Source organism: Schistocerca cancellata, chromosome 4 (assembly GCF_023864275.1).
Source record: "Schistocerca cancellata isolate TAMUIC-IGC-003103 chromosome 4, iqSchCanc2.1, whole genome shotgun sequence".
NCBI classification, from domain to species: domain Eukaryota; kingdom Metazoa; phylum Arthropoda; class Insecta; order Orthoptera; family Acrididae; genus Schistocerca; species Schistocerca cancellata.
The window spans coordinates 72,098,079-72,112,636 of record NC_064629.1 but is presented as its reverse complement, the minus strand read 5'-3'; the positions used below and the strand labels follow the sequence as shown (position 1 = coordinate 72,112,636).

Below are 14,558 nucleotides of genomic sequence, written 5' to 3'. Positions count from 1 at the left end.
TGTCAAGCGAGAGCTCATTGGATGGTGAAGTGGTGGTCTATTGTGTTTTCTAGTGAAAGCCGGTTGCGCCTCGTTATCATTTATTGCCGTGTGTTGTTTAGGAGGACGCCAGGTGAGCATCTGCAGCCAACCTGTCTGCTACGTGTATTCACTGGACCTACACTTGGGGTTATGATCCAGGCTGCTATTTTACAGCACGCGCACGCTCGTTGCTATCCCGCGCACACTAACTGGCAATTCGTACGTCTGCCTTGTGATTTGACTTGTTCTGCTGCCATTCGTGAATAGCATTCCAGGAGTGTTTTCCAGCAGGATAGCGCTCGCACACATACCGCTGTTGTAACTCGACATGCCCTGCAGAGCGTCGACATGTTGCCGTGGCCTGCTCGATCACCAGATCTGTCTCTAGTCGAGCACATATGGGACATCATCGGACGACAACTCCAGTGTCGTCCAGAAACAGCATTAACTGTCCCTCTATTGACCGACCAAATGCAACAGGCTTGCAACTCCATTCCACAAACTGACATCCGGCACCTATACGACACAATGCATGCAAGTCTGCATGCGAGCATTCAACATTTTAGCAGTTACACCGGTTATTAATGTACCAGCATTCCACATTTACAATGATTTATCTCCCGCTTACATTAACCTCTGATCTTGCAACGTTAATCTCTTAAATATCTTATCTAGAATAACGCATTTGCGAATTTTCGTGAGTGTACAGTACTTGTTTCTCGGCGAGGCGATTTTTGTTCCATTAGTGTAAAAGTGTCTGTGCTACACTTCCTACGAAAAGACACAAACAGTAGCTTTTCATACAAAGCGATAATGATACAGTGACGATCGCAAAATGTTAAAAAATCCAGTAAATTGGCGAGTAGTTATACTGTACAAATACGTAAATCTGAAATATTAGAAAATAAGAGACTGCAACAAAATTCCCCTTGTTGCAAAATTTCAAATATATTTAAAAAAATAAAATTTAGATTCACTGTTTTAAAAGTTCCTAAATATTGTGCGAGATATTTCAGAAATGTGTATTAGTTTAACAGAACACATTTTCTGTTCATAAATTTGCTAAATCTGAGCAATACTGCTATTTTGTAGAAACATTTGGCCAGAAATGTTCAATAAATCTTGACACTATACAACCTGAGTAGCTTTTCCTCTACTGAGGTTCAACAGCCCTTCTGAATTACATTACTTCTTCGAGAGGTCATATTGTGAACACGAAGTTGATAAACATCAAAATGTCGTCTGACTGCCTGCACCACTGACTGAGGAAGGGCAGGTAGTGTATTTTGTTCCTTGCTGGCGCTGCAACACGCGGTATGGGCTCAAGCACGAATTGGGACTTCCTTTCAACGAATCCAGCGGTTTAACAGGCCATTAATGGTGTATGATTTGATACGTGACTATGTCCTACAAAGCACTGACTGAGACATTCCATTAACGTAAATAACTTGTCTACATAGCTGAAACACTTTCAAGAAAGAATCTTCTGTCACAGCTCAAAAGAGAATCTTAGAAGAAATATCCAGTTTCCAAATCAACTAATTTGATTATTTAATTCTTTATTGTCATTTTATGCTTTTTCAGAAACTGAGTTCTGCAGTAAAACATTGGAAGTAAAATATAACAATCACTAACACACATTTTTATCGTGACCCATAAACCGGTGTTTTTTTTTTCACTAACAGATTGAAATCGTGAATACAATCTTAAATTTACCACTGCAGCATTTCTTTGTAGAGTAAATTTGCTTCACACTTTTCACAAAATTTATAAAAAGTTTAAATACAGAAGTATGTGTAGGGTTCGTTCCACTCACGGATTCTGGTTAAAATTATCTTTAAACAAAAGGACGTACATTCTTCAAACAGTTATTCTAAAACAACTACTTAAGATATCTCACCTTGCTTTCTTAAGAAAAATAGTAATAGTTTTTCTGTGTATAATTTGAACCTAAGGAAAAGAGCAAGACATAATTGGCAGGTTTTTCTTCGATCAGAAATTCTCTCAGGCCATGATCTAGAAAACCGTGGCCGTCGAAGTGTTCGCCAGGTGTCTTGTCCTAAGCAGAACGACACGTCACGGAAGCATCTCACGGAAGTTGAACCCTGAAAAATAGAACAACGCTGTAGACAAGATTGATTTTAATATTTCATCAACTTTCATTTCAGTCTATGAACATTTTAAAGTACCAGAATCAAGACTTCAGATCTTCCAGTGTAGAACTCTGTATTGGAGCACACGTAACCTGAAATAACGATTGGTTTTGAAGAACGCTAATACAACTCTGCATCACAAAGCTGCTTTTCCCTTATATAGGGTGATTCAAAAGTGGCTTACACACTTGGTGGATGTAATATATGCATCAAAATAAAAGTAAAATGTTAAGTAAAGTTGTGTGTGATATTTCTTTATTTCAACATATGCTTAATAAAAAGGATCAAAAGTGAATCACAATTGACTCAAAATTAATTCTTGGTGATTGGAAAATAACTGTAAATACTTCACGGGTGTAATGTGTGCATCAAAATAAGAGTGAAATGTTAAATAATGTTTTGCTTTATTTCCGAGTTATACAGCAGTGTAGGGCTCGTAAGTGGAACACAAACACCATTAAAATAATTCTTCTCAGAAAGTAAAGACACGAAGGGATCCGAAATTCAACACAACTGTGTACTGTACATTTATCCCAGAACATGTTCAAAATGATGTCCATGTAGACGAAGACAGTGACGTGCTCAATGTCTTACCTTTCATGGAACATAGCAGGCTCCGTTCATATCATTCTGCACAGTTGCACAGCCATTTTCAGTTTGCTACTGTAGTTGAGCCGGATTCTCAGTCGCAGCACCGTACATAAGCTCCTTAAGAAGGTCCGAAAAGTGGAAGTCCAGGAAATGTAGATCTGGAGTTCTAGGAGGCCAAACAACTGGTCCTGAAGGAACAATCTTCTTATCGGGATAAGCAACATTGAGACACTCTCTTGCCCGTCAACTGAAATGTGCAGGCGCACCGTCGTGCATAAACCATACTCTGCTTCATGTAGCGAGTGGGACATCATGAAGCAGACCACCCAGTTCAAGTTCCAAAAACTGTCGATACACTCTGCCAGTCAGGCGCTGTGGAATAACATCCGGTCTGAGTAACTGACTATACACTATACTACACCAAATAATCACTGCAAAACAATTTTGATATCCTCTTACAGTAGTTACGCGAGAATTCTCTTACGCCCACACGTGCATGTTATGAGCATTCACGATACCCAGACGAGTAAATAGGCACTCATCCATAAACAGTGCCCGACGAACGAACAGTGGATCAGTAGCATGGTGCTCAAGTAAACACTAACAGAAATTCTGACTTGTACGGTAGTCTACAGATGTCAGCTTCTTTACCTTATACAGGTTAAATGGATGGAACTGCTGTCTCCGTAGCAGGTGCAATACAGTTGACTGAGGAAGTCCTACGATGGCAGTTATACGGAGGGTACTTATGATCGGATCTCCAGTATGCTCTAAATACACATGATTCAATGCCTACCACAAATGATATTATGCATCGTAACTCTGAAATAAAGCAATTTCAGAAAAACCTTCATTTGAAAATTTAGTCTTATTTTGATGGATGCATTACACCCACGAAACTTGTACAGTTATTTTTTAATCACCCTGTATAAACTTATTTAAGAGTTCTGTGTTGTATTTTTGTAAAATAGTAAGATAGCTTCATAGAAACATCTGTATTAAGCAGTCATTACCGCAAAATGTCACATAAAGTCGCTGATGCTATATGCGTAGCAACTGCTGCCAAAATATTACGACAACTGCTAATCGCGAGACTGGATGCCGCCTGCTGGCGAATAGTGCGCGTGACGCGGTGTCGAACGCATGTACGCGGAACAAAGATAAATGAGAAATTATTTTAGCGACGATCTTGGCCGTAAATGTGCTGAAATAAGCGAGTTTCACAAAAGGGAGATTCTTGTCGCCCGATGCCTGGGAACGAGCATCTCGTAATCTGATCGTCTGTTCGTGTCTACTGTCAGGAATATCTATGCAAAGTAGTTGAAGGACGGTGACAATACATATAGATGACAAGTTGTTAGACGTCCATGTCTTACTGCAGAACGTGGACTCTGGAGGCTTTCCCGCTGTGCATACCGGGATCGACAGCGATAAGTGGCAGGTGTGACGACAGAGTACAATTCTGGTGCAGCCACGAGTGTTTCGAATCCGCCGGTTCAGTGCACGTTGTTGAACATGGGGCTCAGCAGCGGACTATTGCTCGAAAAATGAACAGTGCCACTGACGCAGGCTTCTAAGGGCAGCATTATGCTGTGGGGGCATTCAGCTGGGCTGCCAGGGGAGTTGTGATAGTAATCGAAGATAACATTACAGCTGTTGACTACGTGAACAATAATGCAGACCACCTGCATCCCTTCATGCCTGACGTCTTCCCTTCTGGATGGCAACTTCTAGTTGGGTAAGTGCCCATGTCACAAGCTAACAATCGTGCTCTAGTGGTTTGTGTAACGTGACTGTGAACTCACGCTGATGTCTTGGCAACAATAAGTTGCCTGCTCCGAACCCGATGGCGCCCAACCGTAACGCTATAGGGTGCCAGCTCTGCGTCCACCAGCCACCGGGCAGCAGTTTACTAGACCTGCGTGACTTTAGCATAGACATACGCTGCCACATAATTCCGGAAACTTGTCGATGACTTGTCTGAGTCATGCTACGCAGATAAGCTGCCGTAATGAGTTCCAAAGGCGGAGCAAGACACTATTAAGCAGGTGGTTATATTGTATTTCAGTGTATATCGAACACCATAGAGTGGGTGTATTATGAACACTGATACATAAAATGAAGGATTATCGTCCAGAAATTTCATTCTAAATTATGTCCTACACTGACAAAAACGAAATGGTCTTAATGACATCTAAAGTACGAATTACAGCACTGGAAAATAACTCATCCACACAACTTTAACTTACTACATTCGAAAAGAAACGTTTATCTGTTTTCACTGATTTTCTTAATGAACTGCGTTTGAACAACATATATCACCTGACAAAAAAGGGAAGTGCTTAGAATGAGAAGAGAAAATGAAATGGAACTTCACAGGTTGAGAGGGTACGTGATGTTATTTTAGTAATTAGAAAACCGAGTCAAATGTACGAAGGACTTGGTAGTATGGAGTTTTTATCCTCTCCTGAGGCAAAGTGTCCCACTTCTGATGTAAATCACCATTGATATTCTGAACGCTGGCGCTGGGACGGAGCCGATCCCATTGCATACACCTGGATGTGGCTGGCCACGGGAATACCTCAACATCAGGCAGACAGTTCACAGAGGGACGTACCATGTGTAGACGAGTTTGTCCTGTTGAAAAATGCCACCAAGACACTGTTCCGTGAGAGGTAACACACGAGGGTGCACGATGTCCATGGCACAACGCCGATGCTTCAGTTTTCCCTCAATAACTACCAGCCGTGAGCTGAAGCCATAGCCTGTGGCTCACCACATTACTCAAGAACACCGCTATGCCTTTCCAAAACGTTGGAAGAATGGGATTTCTCTCAACGTCACAATCATTCTCGCCGATGATGGTCATCCTGAGTAGTACAGAACAACAGTTCACCACCGAACAACATGCGACGCCATTCTTGAGCAGTCAATGCTTCTCAGTCACGACATCACTCTATACGCAACCGTTTGTGTTGTGGTATTAATGGCAGTCCACGCTTGGGACGATAATATCCTAATGCAGCTGCTGCTAGTCTCTGACCAATGACAAAGAATGTTACAGGGAACTCATTACCTGTGCTCGAATGGTACAGTCAGACTTGGAGGAGTTGCGGTGTACTTGGTGCACAGTACGACGATCCTACCTTGTGGTTTTCAGACGTGGTCGAATGCTCCACAAGTTTGGATACTGCACAGTTCGACCAATTGACAAATTGGAGACCCACAATGAGACTCCTCTGAAACCCTGTCAGATACTGATACCGCTGTCTCGCATGAGTACACCTCATCCCTGTGTCCTTTATACTGATCACGCAACACCTGATGCTGTTCACGCCCTATATATACCCTACTACGCCTTGTCATAAGACAAAACACGAGAATCCCTAATGCATTCTGGTGGCCATTCTACCTGTCACATAGAATCATTGATCTAAAAGTGTCAGATGAGGCATTCCCATAGACCTCAAATTTCGTAGTCGAGACAAGAAAATTGTGGAACAAGGAAGAAAGATTTGTGCCCTTCAAGCAGAATTATAAATGGCGTATTTTAAATTAGATAGTTTGAAGGGGGAAAAGAGACAGTGGGAACTGGGAAAAGGTGCTAAGTAATACGCAAAAGGAGAAAATCTCATGAGTCACATTTGAAATTTTCGTTAGCTATCAGGTTGACTTATTATCTGAAATATAAAAAAGTGCCTTAACCAGTTTATGAGCAAAGTAGACTGGAGCAGACGCGTAGGAACGGTTTTAATGCTAAGTCGGTTGAAAATTAGGTAGAAAGAAAAGAGTCCTACTGCTTGGTAATAGTCACGGGAGGGGCGCAAGCCAAATACTACAAGAAAAGCCTTGTGTAGAATATCAGGTCTCAAACATTGTGAAACTAAGTGCCAAGCTTATCCATGTGACAGAGAACATAAGGGGCCTTGTACAGAGTTTTGATGAAGAGGATCAGGTAGAGTAGGTTGGTTGGTTGGTTGGGGGAAGGAGACCAGACAGCGTGGTCATCGGTCTCACCGGATTAGGGAAGGATTGGGAAGGAAGTCGGCCGTGCCCTTTCAGAGGAACCATCCCGGCCTTTGCCTGCAGTGATTTAGGGAAATCACGGAAAACCTAAATCAGGATGGCCGGACGCGGGATTGAACCGTCGTCCTCCCGAATGCGAGTCCAGAGTCTAACCAAGGTAGAGTTGGAAGAGCAGGAAATAGCCTGGCTAGCAACTTAGACAATAGTATTAAATGTGACCTGGAAGAAATAGGAGCAGCTACAGTAGACACTCGTGTGGCATTTGTGGAGGTCTTACTGCACCAGACCAGTCCTGGATTAAAGAGCTTAGTGAATTGCTTTCGACTGAAACAAAGTCTCAAATCTTTGCCGAGCTTCTTCCTTGGGGACATGGGGACACACATATCACGGCCTGCACCTGAATAGTAGGGCCAGGGAAAGATTTACTGAATATCTTGCAAAAACTGTAATGAGGGGCCACAAGAGCACAGGACAATATCCGTGTTATTACTGGAGTCAGAGATGCACATTTTGTAGGTTAGTGTCAGGTTACAGACAGACAGTATATAAGGAAACTAGAGCAAAACAAGATCATAATGTATGTAATAGTTTCCTGAAAAATAAAATTAGTCTCATCACAACCTAAGGGCGCTGAGGAACAAGAGAACAAGACAGATGAGCTTCTTCTATGCATAGAAGAAGTGGAAAATTCTCAAGTGATAGATGTTCTGTGGCTCTCTGCACTCCATGTAACCACAAGGTCGGAGAAGTTTAATATCAGCGATTATAGACTAGCATCATACAGATACCCAAATCACTTCGTCACGCTAGCACAGTGCAGAATACTTCTCGTAATTTTATCAGTCTACAGATCCTTTCTAATAAACTTTTAGCTATTTATGAGAAGTCAAGAGGCATTACTGAGCTAGCTGTCGGTCGAGAAGAAACATTTAGTAGTTTGTGGAGATTTCACTACAGATTTCTTAAAAGATACAGACAGGGAAAATGAACTGGAACCATTATTTTAGTGTTTCAGTCCAATTTCAGTTATCAGTTCTCCAAGTCGTGTGCAGCAAGATATTAGGACACTGACTGACAACATTTTTACGGATAGTGCTCAGACTGATACAATTAATGTGTACCCAGTTGTTAATGGACTATCTGTTCATGATGGCGACGCAATGCAAGTTAACAATGCAGCACCTTACAGCCCTGAAGCTGGTATATACCGAGCAGTGATGCTTATTAATGAGAAAACAATACAATGTTTTAAGAGTAAGTTAAAACAGTTTGCAAGGCATGACATATACATGGAATGATATGCTCATGACAAATTCAATTTATTCCATGCAAAATTTGTGTCAATATTTGAACGTAACTTTCCCAAATAGTAATTCAGAAAATTCATTAAAAAAAAGAACTATGGAAACTTGAAGGAATTAAAATCTCATGTAAGAAGAAGAGAGAACTTTTTATAAAGGCTGGACTAAGTCAATATCGAACATTACTTGTATACTACAAAAAATACTCTAATATTTTAACGAAAGTCACTAAAATGTCAGAAAGTATGCATATGACAGGAATTAATTATGCAGATAATAGGATTAAAACTATATGGGATAATGTCAAATGAGAGACAGGGCAGCCAGTCAGTATACAAGATCCTGTACCAATTCTGTTCCAGTTAAGTTAAGTGACAGTGCTGTGGCTGATAATGCACAAGCTGCAGGTACCTTTCACAGTCACTTTCTAAATGTAGCAACAAAAACAGGATTAAATGGTTGATATTTTTAATATATTTTCTCGCATGTACAACATTTTAAGCAACTAGAAGTAGCACCTAGTTATTTCACTGAAATTAATAGAATTATAAAAATATAAAAAATAAAATCTGATGTAGTGTTGATGGAATTTTAAACAGAAATCGGAATAGTTCTTTCAACTCAGTAAGTAATGTCCTTAGTGAAATATGCAATGGATCACTGGCACAGGGATTTTTCAAGACAGATTAAAACAAATAATTGTTAAATGTCTTCTTAAAAAAAGTCACAAGATAAACTAAAACAGCTACCAGCCAGCTTCCTTACTAACACCTTTTTTTCCAAAACATTGAAAAAAGTAATGTGCTCAAAAGTAGTCTCACACTTAAGGGATACTCCCAGATACACGATGAAATACTTGTTTATCGGAGGTCTATGGATCTGATGTGGATGCTTCTAGGCTTACAACATTTGTTTATTCCGATAATTTGCAGTACTAGATGGGTAAAGCGTACTGTCGGCGTGCCATCCGCGCACTGTCCCGCGAGACTAGCCGGCTCAGCAGACTCCTGGTATGCTGACACCACTGCTGCCGTCATCAAGGTCACCCGCCAATGGAAGTCGGTTGCGGTCCCTCGGTCACCTACCGCCGGGCTATTATGACTGGCGCTGCTCTGCTGCCCGCAGTTCCGGAGACTGCTCCAGTCCCTGGACCTCGCCGCCCTCCGCCCTGTTTGGCCTGCTCTGTCCGACCGTGGGATGAAGGTGGATGTACTGGTCACCCGTGGCCCTAAGGACAGGACCTCACTGGAACCCGCGCCTTCCTGGACACTGTGCGCAACTTGCCACTAGTGGTGCTTGCTGGATGGTAACACCTGCCACTGTCTCTTGCGCTGTCACAGCGCTGCTGCGTCTCCTGCAGCGTACTCCTCGCCCGGACCCTGACAACCCAGGGGCAAAGGGAACATGGCCGTAGACTCGAGAGGAACCGAGCTCCTCCTCTACCTGCTGCAGACCGCTGACACTACCCTCCTTCAGGCAGACTGTGTAAACTCCAAGTTCCAGGCTGCTGTTCCGTCCTGCCCCAGTGTTGTGTCCCCGGAGGCGGAATATAGCACAAACAAGTAAATGAAAACAAAGTACAAGTTTGTGCTGAATACTTATAACAGAGCACTGAAAGCCCTGAGTCGAAACAAGGCCCCCGGAGTAGACAACATTCCTTTGGAACTACTGACGGCCTTGGAAGAGCCAGTCGTGACAAAACTCTACCATCTGGTGAGCAAGATGTATGAAACAGGCGAAATACCCTCAGACTTCAAGAAGAATATAATAATTCCAATCCCAAAGAAAGCAGGTGTTGACAGATGTGAAAATTACCGAACAATCAGTTTAATAAGCCACAGCTGTAAAATACTAACACGAATTCCTTACAGACGAATGGAAAAACTAGTAGAAGCCGACCTCGGGGAAGATCAGTTTGGATTCCGTAGAAACACTGGAACACGTGAGGCAATACTGACCTTACGACTTATCTTAGAAGAAAGATTAAGGAAAGGCAAACCTACGTTTCTAGCATTTGTAGACTTAGAGAAAGCTTTTGACAATGTTGACTGGAATACTCTCTTTCAAATTCTAAAGGTTGCAGGGGTAAAATACAGGGAGCGAAAGGCTATTTACAATTTGTACAGAAACCAGATGGCAGTTATAAGAGTCGAGGGACATGAAAGGGAAGCAGTGGTTGGGAAGGGAGTGAGACAGGGTTGTAGCCTCTCCCCGATGTTATTCAATCTGTATATTGAGCAAGTAGTAAAGGAAACAAAAGAAAAATTCGGGGTAGGTATTAAAATCCATGGAGAAGAAATAAAAACTTTGAGGTTCGCCGATGACATTGTAATTCTGTCAGAGACAGCAAAGGACTTGGAAGAGCAGTTGAACGGAATGGATGGTGTCTTGAAGGGAGGATATAAGATGAACATCAACAAAAACAAAACGAGAATAATGGAATGTAGTCGAATTAAGTCGGGCGATGTTGAGGGTATTAGATTAGGAAATGAGACACTTAAAGTAGTAAAGGATTTTTGCTATTTGGGGAGCAAAATAACTGATGATGGTCGAAGTAGAGAGGATATAAAATGTAGACTGGCAATGGCAAGGAAAGCGTTTCTGAAGAAGAGAAATTTGTTAACATCGAGTATAGATTTAAGTGTCAGGAAGTCATTTCTGAAAGTATTTGTATGGAGTGTAGCCATGTATGGAAGTGAAACATGGACGATAAATAATTTAGACAAGAAGAGAATAGAAGCTTTCGAAATGTGGTGCTACAGAAGAATGCTGAAGATTAGATGGGTAGATCACATAACTAATGAGGAAGTATTGAATAGGATTGGGGAGAAGAGAGGTTTGTGGCACAACTTGACCAGAAGAAGGGATCGGTTGGTAGGACATGTTCTGAGGCATCAAGGGATCACCAATTTAGTATTGGAGGGCAGCGTGGAGGGTAAAAATCGTAGGGGGAGACCAAGAGATGAATACACTAAGCAGATTCAGAAGGATGTAGGTTGCAGTAGGTACTGGGAGATGAAGAAGCTTGCACAGGATAGAGTAGCATGGAGAGCTGCATCAAACCAGTCTCAGGACTGAAGACCACAACAACAACAACTTATAACATTGCTGCCAGACTGGCCCCTATGAGCGTAGACCAGCACAGGTCCATCCCGATGCTCGACTGACCTGGCACACTCTGTCCCAAGCTAAAATTGCCCATATATTTATACTGTTTTTTCCCTCATGTCTGATGTAGTGTCAGAGAGACAGAAACTATGGCAGGGATAAATTCCCACATGTCAGCCACTTACAAATCGCCACTCTTGGCTCTGGTCTAGTGCCCCATCGCATTCATCGCAATAACTTAAACCAACGCTACCGTTTCACGCCTCATTCTTGCTCCACTCAAAACAAATTTTGCGTGTAATACCGCCGACGCAGCTCCGTGCCTGCAAGTGCCATGTTTACCTTGCCTGGCCTGCTGACTGTCGCCTGTTATCACACTCTGCCAGTGGCCCCAGATTTCATCGCCTAACCGCGTCTTCATTGAATTTTGAAAAAATTTCCCTTTCCCTCGACGAGGACTGACACTAGTGCAGCAGAATTTAATGCTTTACATCCCACCATGCCCTGTACGCATGAGGTTACGAAGCATGACGCACGTCTTAATTATGTAGATTTACAATTGCAGTTTGTGATCAATACTATGCATTTTGATGTTTCAGAAAACCCACAATCAGTAATGCAGTTATCCATGATTCACCATGTGATCCGTATGAGCACAAACAAAGTTTTTTAGATCAATGATTGACTGCCTCTGAACCGTCCCCCTCAGCAATTTATCTACAAAAAGAGAGCTTGATAACTTAGAGTTTATTGCAGCTGCTGATGGCTATAGTCCACGACTATATAAAGGAAAATTATCGAGTGACAAGAACAATACGAAATCGAATCTTTTTTCACCACCACAGAAATATACACTGAAGAGCCAAAGAAACTGGTACACCAGCCTAATATCACCTGGGGCCCCTGCGAGCACGCAGAAGTGCAGCAGTGTGACGTGGCATTGACTCGGCTAATGTCTGAAGTAGTGCTGGAGGCATGAACCCTGCAGGGCTGTCCATAAATCCGTAACAGTAAGAGGGGGTGGAGATCTCTTCCGAACAGCACGTTGCAGGGCATCCCAGATATGATCAATAATGTTAAAGTCTGAAAGTATTTAAACTCAGAGAAGTGTTCCTGTAGTCACCCTGTAGCAATTCTGCACATGTGGGTTGTCGCATTGTCCTGGTGCAGCCGGCCGCTATGGACGAACGGTTCTAGGTCCTTCAGTCTGGAACCGCGCTGCTGCTACGGTCGCAGGTTCGAATCCTGCCTCGGGAATGGATGTGTGTGATTTCCTTAGGTTAGTTAGGTTTAAGTAGTTCTAAGTCTAGGGGACTGATGACCTCAGATGTTAAGTCCCATAGTGCTTAGAGCCATTTGAACCGTTTCTCCTGGTGGAATTGCCCAAGTCCTTTGGAATGCACTGAGGATATGAATGGATGCAGGTCATCGGATAGGATGCTTACGTACGTGTTACCTGTCAGAGTTGTATCAGGGGTGTCATGTCACCCCAACTGCACACGCCCCACACCACTACAGAGCTTCCACCTGCTTGAACAGTCCCGTACTGACATGCTGGATCCATGCATACATGAGGTTGTCTCGATACCCGTGCACGTCTATCCACTTGATACACTTTGAAACGAAACTCTTCCGATCGGGCAACATGTTTCTAGTCATCAACAGTCCAAAGTCAGTGTTGACGGGCCCAGGCGATGCGTAAAGCTTTGCATCGTGCAGTCATAAAGGGTACACGAGTGGGCCTGAGGCTCAGAAAGCCCATATCGATGATGTTTCGTTGAATGGTTCGCACGCTGACACTTGTTGATGGCCCAGCATTGAAATCTGCACAGTTTGTGGAAGGGTTACACTTCTGATACGGTGAACGATTCCCTTCGTTCGTCGTTTGTCCCGTTCTTGCAGGATCTTTTTCCGGCCTCAGTGATGCCGGAGATCTGATGTTTAACGGATTTATAATATTCACGGTACATTCGTGAAATGGTCGCACGGTAAAATTCCCACTTCATCGCTACCTCCGAGATACTGTGTCTGATCGCTTGTGCGCCGACTATAACACCACGTTCAAACTCACTTAAAACTTCATAACCTGCCGTTGTAGCAGCAGTAACGGATCTAACAACTGTGCCAGACACTTGTCTAATATAGGCATTGCAACCGCAGCTGTGTATTCTGCCTGTTTACATATCTCTGAATACGCATGTCTATACCAGTTTCTCTGGCGCTTCAGTGTACGAAGTTTCCGGTTGTGGGGAAATTGTCGTATCAGATAGCTAAGTTATTCAAAAATCTTGACGTTCGTGTAGCTTTTTTATCACATTATCAACTTCACACTTCTTATGTGGATAATGAGCTGCCTCTAAAGATTGGTATAACTTCTCTGTGGTTTACTAAGTGGAATGCAGTTCCTGGCATAAATTCTACATTGGTTAAACTGGAAGAATATTTAAGAGAAGATTTATGAGCATTTGCTAACCGGAAAAGGTCAAGCAAATCAGCACTCTACGTCTGCCGAACAGTAGGGCACCAGCCAGCCACGCTTGATGATCTCTTCATCTTACATTGTGCTCGGAAAGGCAAAGAGCTTGATTTATTGGAAGAGTTAGAAATACTTTAGCATACGTGTCCAGTCGACGAACAATTGCTGAATGATCAGCTCAATAGTAAGAAGAAAGGCTATTATGAGTCAATGAGGCAAGTTTTTCAATTTCTTACATAAATTTCGTTGTGCTCTTCTAATGGGTTCCATTTCATGTTTATTAATTATGTCCCCTCCCCTCCCCCCTCTTCTCGCAAATGACTCATTCCCAGACATCGTATTTGCAAAGTAAAGTTGGGACTTCCTGTTTTAAGAATTTGTTTTATGCCCAGTTATTGGGGTGGTTATCTTTCGGTTTTATTTAGATACGGCTCATGTTTCTATTTTATCTTAGGAAAAACTTAACTCCGTCCGAACAGGCAATGAAGTACCAACGGTACCGACCGGCCGCCGTGTCATCCTCAGCCCACAGGCGTCACTGGATGCGGATATGGAGGGGCATGTGGTCAGCACACCGCTCTCCCGGCCGTAGGTCAGTTTACGAAACCGGAGCCGCTACTTCTCAAGGGCTGAGGGCACCCCGCTTGCCAACAGCGCTCTGCAGGCCGGAATGTTGTATCTATCTGGAGTAATTTAAAGGTTCCTTTATGGGTTACTGTGTTCTAGCCAAGTTATTTCCTTAGAATGAATCAACCATTTTTAGATCCTTTTTGTAAGCATTAAATACGCTTCACGTAACTGCTTTGAGCGTCGTCTATGTACGTCCACTGTAGACATAGGCTGAAAGCCTCATTCCATTGCTCGCCCGTCTACCTGCTGGAT

At 42.8% G+C, this 14,558-nt stretch overlaps 1 protein-coding gene across 1 annotated transcript in view; it reads right to left on the bottom strand.

Annotated features, from left to right (window-relative positions):
- Positions 1-1,591: 1,591 nt before the first annotated feature.
- The window catches only part of LOC126183909 (uncharacterized protein CCDC198-like), a gene marked incomplete at its 5' end in the record, with an annotated part of 80,454 nt that continues 67,487 nt past the window's right edge, over positions 1,592-14,558 (bottom strand). Inside the window, one exon of the mRNA XM_049926253.1 lies at positions 1,592-2,126. The remainder of the gene's footprint in view (positions 2,127-14,558) is intronic.